General features: G+C 41.8%; 1 long non-coding RNA gene across 1 annotated transcript; it reads right to left on the bottom strand.

Annotated features, from left to right (window-relative positions):
* Positions 1 to 2448: 2448 nt before the first annotated feature.
* On the bottom strand, positions 2449 to 5597 carry LOC131904593 (uncharacterized). The gene is made up of 3 exons (XR_009377769.1): positions 5416 to 5597; positions 4456 to 4499; positions 2449 to 2637 (listed from the first exon to the last, which is right to left on the bottom strand). It is a non-coding gene; the product is annotated as an uncharacterized LOC131904593 (long non-coding RNA).
* Positions 5598 to 7450: the final 1853 nt, after the last annotated feature.

Here is a 7450-nt window from a genome sequence, read left to right as displayed (position 1 = left end):
GAAGAGTTCTAGCCACAGAGCCCACAGGAAACTGCTGATCTTGGTGCATAGGCTTGTAATCCCAGGGCTGGGGAGTCGGACACACAAGGCTCCCAGCGGCGTTCACTGCTCAGCTAGTCTAGCCTAATCGGTGAGCTCCAGGCCAGTGAGAGACCCTGCCCAGAGGAGGAGAACAACGTTTCTGAGAATGACCCCCAAGGGTGTTCTCCAGCCTCCATACACATGTATACATCCATCTGCACACACACATACTTTAAAAAGTAATAATTACAGAGTAAGTAATGCTAAAATCCCAAGTATAAAGTCTGATGAGACGAAACATCATCAGAAACAGAATCAGAAATGATACCCTTTTTTGGAATGAATTATCAGATAGGAAATGTAAAATAACTATAAAGTAATATGTTAATGACTAGAAGAAAAAGTAGATAGCATGTTATTTATTTATTTATTTATTTATTTATTTATTTATTTATTTATTTATTTATTGTTTTTTGAGACAGGGTTTCTCTGCGTAGTTTTGGAGAGTGTCCTAGAACTCACTCTGTAGACCAGGCTGGCCTCGAACTCAGAGATCCACCTGGCTCTGCCTCCCAAGTACTGGGATTAAAGGCGTTGTGCCACCACACCCAGCCTAGATAGTATTTAAGAGCAGATCAGAATGTAAGCAAAAAGCTGGAAAGACGACAAAAGAATCAATAATACATGCTGCATATCAAAACTGCAGCATCAAAAATGAAGACCTTTGACAGCCTCCCTGGAAGGCTAGACACAGCCACAGAAAGAATCCATAGTTCAAAAGTAAACTAGCAGAAACTTGTTAAACTGACCAGCAAAGAGATTGAAAAAATAACAAAACCAGCTGCAATCCAGCCACTATGGGGTAGCTCGAGGTACACCATGAGCACTTGGAATTTGCAAAAAAGGAATAAAGAAGCCAAGAAATAGAAGTAAGGGTGGCTACGAATTTCTCCCAAATAAATGATATGCACCCACCCAACTGGACACATGAGTTATTGAAGAAAAAGAAAAAACAAACAAAAAACAAGGAGAACATGAATGTGGTGGGGAGGCACATTTTAGGGTTGGGGGAATTCCTGGAGGGACAGGTGAAATCAAGCGGTGCTGGTGGAGGCACTGGTTACCACGTGGAAAGTTCACAGTCACGACAGAACCCAGTATTAATTTTAGAGCTTTATTAGGAAGAGTAGGGAGAGACAAGAGAACCAGGCCTGGGGAGGAAAGCATGTGCACAGAGAGAGATGATGGTGGGGGGGAGAAAGAACAGAACAGAGAGAGAGAGAGAGTGGGGTCTGAGTCACGGCTCTTCTATGTGCAGATGGGCATACAGAGCCTGCTACACATGCGCAGATTGTGTGACTACGTCGAGTATGTGATCACCAGCGAACACTGATGACGTAAGACACAAGACCCTCTGCTTAACTCCTGAACTGCGCATGTGCAGTCATGTAGTTGGAGTGAGGGCAGAATTCTAACAACAGGAGAGTTAGGGATAAATATAATCAAGATACATTGTATATATGTATGAAATTATTGAGGAATAAAGTTAAATTATTTTTAAAAAATAAATAACTTTTTAAAAGCAAGATTCAATTATCATTGACTAAAGAAACTTCACACACACACACACACAGAATATGGAAAGATGCAATTCACTATAGCACGCAAATGGAAGCTGAACAATGCAAGACTAGTTCTGACCAGTCTGATAAAGTAGACCTCAAGCCAAAATTACTCAGAAAAGATCATGAAGGTCACCACGTGACAAAGGGGAAGCACCACCAAGAACACAGAATCGTTTCAAACAAGCTCTGCACAAAGGGGACAAGGACAGGTCCCGACACAGAGATACTGGGTGATCTCAATACCCACTGCATCCGGGGATAAATCATCCAAACAATAAAATCAACAAAGGAATTCAAGGTCAAGTCATGCCACAGATCCAACCGGTTTGACAGACAGCCATAGAGTATTTCATCCCACACACACAGAGAACAGAGACCTGAAGCTCACGGCTTGCTGGGTAGACAACCCACTCTATGCCAGGTCCTTTGACCTAAGAGAGTCAAGATATCCAGCCATGCCTACCCATCCTAGCCTCAGGCTATGTGTGATTTAGGACTGCATTACTTTGCCTCCTCTGGAATTTGACATTTCATTTTAAGTGTGAGACTCTAGTAAGTGTCCAGAATGCAATCGAGTTGCCATTTAAAGTGATTTGCTGTGATTTAGATTTCCGATTTTTAAAAAACAAAATTCTATGCAGAAATACTCAGGCATCACAAAGACTCCGATTTTCCCCTTTGTTTTCACATTGTTCCATTTTCTGTGCAAATGTGACCTGCAAAGCACAGCAATTATCATCCCTGTTTTCTACACTGTAGCTAGCACATACCCCGGTTATGGGGGAGGAATAATCACTCTTGATTCAGACTTGGTATAACACTCATTTATTCACACAATAAGATTACAAGCAATATTCATCCTGTCTTCCAAATGGAAGCAGGAGTACCTCTCGGGTGTACAGGTCCGGACTTGCCATGTCTGTTCCTCTGGATCTTGGGTCAGCCTTCCTCAGGTCAGCCACATCTGCACTGGGGACAGGATCTCACGTCTCTGGTGGAGGAGAGTCGTCTCACGTGAGGGCCTGACGAGCTCTGTTGGTCGGGTCTGAGGCTTCATCTTTTATATTCTTTCCTGGCTAGGTTTCTAGTCTTATCCCTACTTCCACACATAGCTTATAGCTTATCACTACTCCATTTGTGGTTTACTTACATCATTCTATTGCTTATAACTCCTGACCAGGGTTGTTCACCCTAGGCCTTACATGTTCCTTACATACACGCTCCATGGGAACTGTGATGAACATTTGGAAATTAAAATTAAAAAGAAAGGACTAGTTAACTATGTTCAACAAACAACAACCTTGCTGTGCCTCCTCAGTGCAACTCTGTACTGCATGGAGCCCGAGAAAAAGTCAGTCACTTGCTATGAAGTCAGCATGGCTTCCGTGTACCTTACTACATAGGCATGGAGCACAGCTTCAGAGCCTCAAAATCAGAATCTGTCCTGGGCCTATTCCTGTAACACAAACATTCCTCCCTGTCAGTAGCCTGTCACGATAGCCACACTCTGTAGCAGCTCCACGCCCTACCCAGAGAGGGCCACTCAGGAAATGGCAGATACAATTCTCCAACGGTTGGAGGGGGGGGTTGCTAAGGTTCCTATTTAACATATCAAGGCTGACCTCCCAGCACCCCTCAGTCCCTACCTGTTACAGCTACTAATAATCCAGACATTTTTGTTGTCTCCCTTTTTGTACCTTTGGGCCTCCTGGCGGCTGCATCTGGTTCCTTCTCTCCCCTCTCTCTTCCCCTCTCAGTCTCCTCACATGGCTCAGTTCAGTCTGGTCCACTCTGGACTCTCTCAGATGTCCCTGTCCCTACCTACACTCTCTCTTTTATCTACAATAAACTTTCTCCTCCACCACACCTAGGAGCAGTCATGCCCTGTCCTTTCTTTTTTCTTTCTTTCTTCAACTTTCCAACACTCCACTAAGTCCCTGGGGTGTGAACTGGGGAGACAAAGGCTGCCTTCACCTCAGTTTTAGAAGTCCTACTCAGTTCCTTGGCTTTATCCCTCTCAGGCCTGCAGCAAAGTAGCACACTGGAAGCATGAGGCAAAACAGAAGTGCTGCTGCCTCAGAAGAGGAAGACTGGGGTGGGATTCCCCATGCCATTTAGAGCCTTTCCCTCAGAAGCCTACAGTTCTACTAAGTCTGCCACCTGGGACCAAGCATCTAATACTTGGCCTTTGGGAAGTACTTAACATCCAAACTCTAGTACCTGTAAGTGAACCTCCTGATGTGTACTGATGTTCAACAACACTAAACAATCGTCAAACACACATTTTAAATGCTAAGGCTAATTAACCAGTAACACCACCACTTTTCACTTTGTGTGCTAATGGGGGCACATACGGGGACTGTGAGTAATGACTCTCATTAGGAGAAGAACAAAATTAGCATTTATGAGTTCTAATTAAGTTGCAGCTCCCAAATACAATGTATTTTGCTTTTCACTAAAAATAGTGAACCTTTAAACTAGAGAAGGAAATAACAAAATGCCCAAATAATTATAAGAAAATTGAGGCAAGGATGACATCATTTATGTTTTCCAGTTTCTGATTTTTCACAGCCTATCCAGAGATCCATGATCTACAGGAAACCCAGATTTACCAGTGAAACATAAGTAAGACATTAATTAAAATTAATAAGTGTAAATACTCTATGAAAACATTAAATATTTCTTTTAAATATCAGTCATTTATTATTACTATTACTGTTGCCATGGTAACACTAACCCACAGGAATAGAGAGGGTGTACATGAAAAGCCCAGAAATACTAAAAGCATAAAATTATTAACTTTTGTTACCTTCATTTTTGCCAAGGCCATGACTATCAGCAGCTCTTCAATTCCTTTAAAAAGAAAAAGAAAAAATATTTTTATGTGGAAAGATTAAAACAATAAAAGGAGAGTTGGGGTATACCTCAGTGGTGGTATAGCATTTGCCTAGCCTGCACTTGGGCCCGGGATTCAGTCCCAAGCATCACAAAACAAGCATTTAAATAAATAAATAAATAAATAAATAAACACAATAGAAAGCACTGGAAGCAGCAGGATTCCATGTGAAGTGTATAAATAATGCTGGCACAAAAAACGAGGCTTTATGCTCCTCTAAAACAATCTGGGGATGCCCACAGCCGCCTTAGTTACTGCTGAGGGACAATGTCTCCATCTATTTTGGTGGCCCTGCAGCTTTCTCTCCTTAATTAGAGTCTCCATATTGCCTGGCCATCTGCTTCTGGGTCCTTCCCAAGCTTCGGTGATGGAGGGGATATTTTATGATCTCATCCCTTTAGTGGGAGGATAAATCCCACGTTTATCTGATCAGGACTAACTGCCTTTGGAGAAGACATGAGGACCCTCATGGTGCTTGCTATGTGACTGAGGAACATTCGATTCGCTGAGGAGGTTCCCGACATTTCTGTTTGACCATTCACGGCCGTCTAGAATGAAGATGCCATTTGCAGGACATATTCCCCCTACTTTCTCAACACTGACCTTAGACTGTCTCCTGCTGCTTGATTTGTTATTGGAAGGAAATATTTGTATTTTCTAAAATGCATTGCTCCTTCCTACATCGAATCATTCGGCTGTTAACTGCAGTTCTGTTTGGGTAGCCACCAGCCCAGATTAATTGTTTGACACCAACTGCTCAGTTTTTCATCTTTGCTCAAACACTCTGGTGCATTGTCTACAAGAACGGCTTTCAACAGTCCTGCTCATCTCCACACACGCATGTGCCTTCTCTTATTAAGAGACAAAGCTTACGTGACTGCCATAGACTGTGGGGTGACCTTGTGGCTTGCTGTGGACCAAAGAGAAGGAAGGAAGTGGCACTGTTGTCCTGACCCTGAGCCTTCTGAGACCTGAGGACGTCTGCTTCTGCTCATCGGAACCTGGTTGCCATGGAAAGAAGTCCATTGAGGTTACATCAGAAGAAGTCATGAAGACAGGTTCTAGAAGAGAAACCACCCAGGAGGGAGCACATGAAAGAAAATTAAGGATTCTGGCATATGCATGAACCATACCATCCCCACAAGAAAAGAATCCAGCAAGTCTATAGTCCTTTCAATTGTCTTTTTTAATGTGTCAGAGATGGACATACCTTTGACATGCCATGTGGGACCATCTTAAGTCCCACAGCACCAAACATTGTAAGCCATGTGCCCCAGTCAGCACCAGGTAGAGTGGAGAAGAGCCATTTTCATCAAGACATGCCTGAGTCCCTGACCTACACATATGTGAGTAAAGACATTGTTACTGTAAACTTCTATATTTGGGGATGGCTTCTTACATAGCAATATACAGCTGGCAGAAATAGTTTAATAAACCACTGTAACAATTGCTCCAAAGACAGATGCTACCCTGTGTCTATACCTCCTTGCAATGTTATATTGCCATATTTCCCATCAAGAGTCAGGAAACTGTAACTACTCACCAATAGAATATGACAAAAGAAATGTAGAAGTCCTAGATGAGTATTAAGCCACAAAGGGTCTTGCAGATCCAGTACTCAGACTCTTGGAGTGTGGACTCCACCATGCTAGAAGAAATATAGACTAAACCATGTAAAAGGAAATTAAGATGCTCCGTCTGAGAGCCAGCTCACACCTGAGTTGAGTTGAGGCCATCTTGAAGCTCTTCCAGCAAATGACTATGAATATATGAGTTAGCCCAGTCAAGATCACCAATTCTTCTGTCCTTGAGAAATGATTATTGTTTTAAGCCACTAAGGATAAAGACAGTGTTCTGTGCAGTAGATGACAATGGATTAAAAAAAAAATGCTTCTATCCCATCCCAACCATAAGTCCAATAAGGCTGTACAATGTAGACAGCCAGTCGTCACTGTTGGAAGTCCAGAACAGTGGTCAGACCTACAGGCCATAATGTTACATTCCTTGGGGTTACTAGGGCTCTACCACTAACAAAAAAGTGAGTGATCTAATACACATTTCCTGTTTGCAAAATAGGGATCAGAATAGTAGGTACCTCAATGGGGTCTTGTGGGCATTCAGTGAAACATTCACATAATATATACTCAGAAAATGTTAGGTAGTCTTATTTTTCAAAGGCATGAGATAGGTTTTTATGGAAAGTCTTTACAAATTTTCAAATGAAGTCATATCCTTTGAGATCTTTTTATAAAATGAAACTGAGAATGAAAAGCCCACATTCCATAGCCCTCCAAACCTTCTTCAGGGGGTTGTCATGGTAGTACTGGAAGGATTATAGAGGAAATGATTTAGGGCATTTTATGGGATGGATCTGTAGGAGGGAATCCTTCTAAATGATAATTTAAAATAGTTTTGAGCAAAGCTTTAAGCCCTGATTTTTTTTCAAATTGCTACTTCTAATGACTTAAACTAGTATTCTAAAAACTTCAGAATTTCTGTCAATATGAAGATTGACATCTAAACACTTGTTTTATATTGATGTTACACAACAGAAACATCCATGAACACATGTGTTGCACTGTTTCACAGAACAGTAAGAAGGTCCACTCTGTGATACAGCAGTAGAAATGTAGAAAGGAGAGCTGGCACAATGACATAGCAGGTAAGGGTGCTTTCAGCCAAGACTCAGGACCCAAGTTCAACCCCTGGGACTCGAATAGTAGAAGGAAAGGACTGACTCCCTCAAGGTGCCCTTTGATCAACACACGCATACTTTGGCACAAGGGTATCTACACATACACATAGCAAATATATAAATAAATAAATGTAATTTGAAAGTGTAAACAAAAAAAGAAAGAAAGAAAGAAATTTAGTCCTTAATCACTGGAAGCAAAATTAAATAGTTGAA

This window comes from Peromyscus eremicus, chromosome 2 (genome assembly GCF_949786415.1).
Source record: "Peromyscus eremicus chromosome 2, PerEre_H2_v1, whole genome shotgun sequence".
NCBI classification, from domain to species: Eukaryota; Metazoa; Chordata; class Mammalia; order Rodentia; family Cricetidae; genus Peromyscus; species Peromyscus eremicus.
Note: the sequence above shows the minus strand (reverse complement) of the source record. Positions and strands in the feature narration are given on the sequence as shown.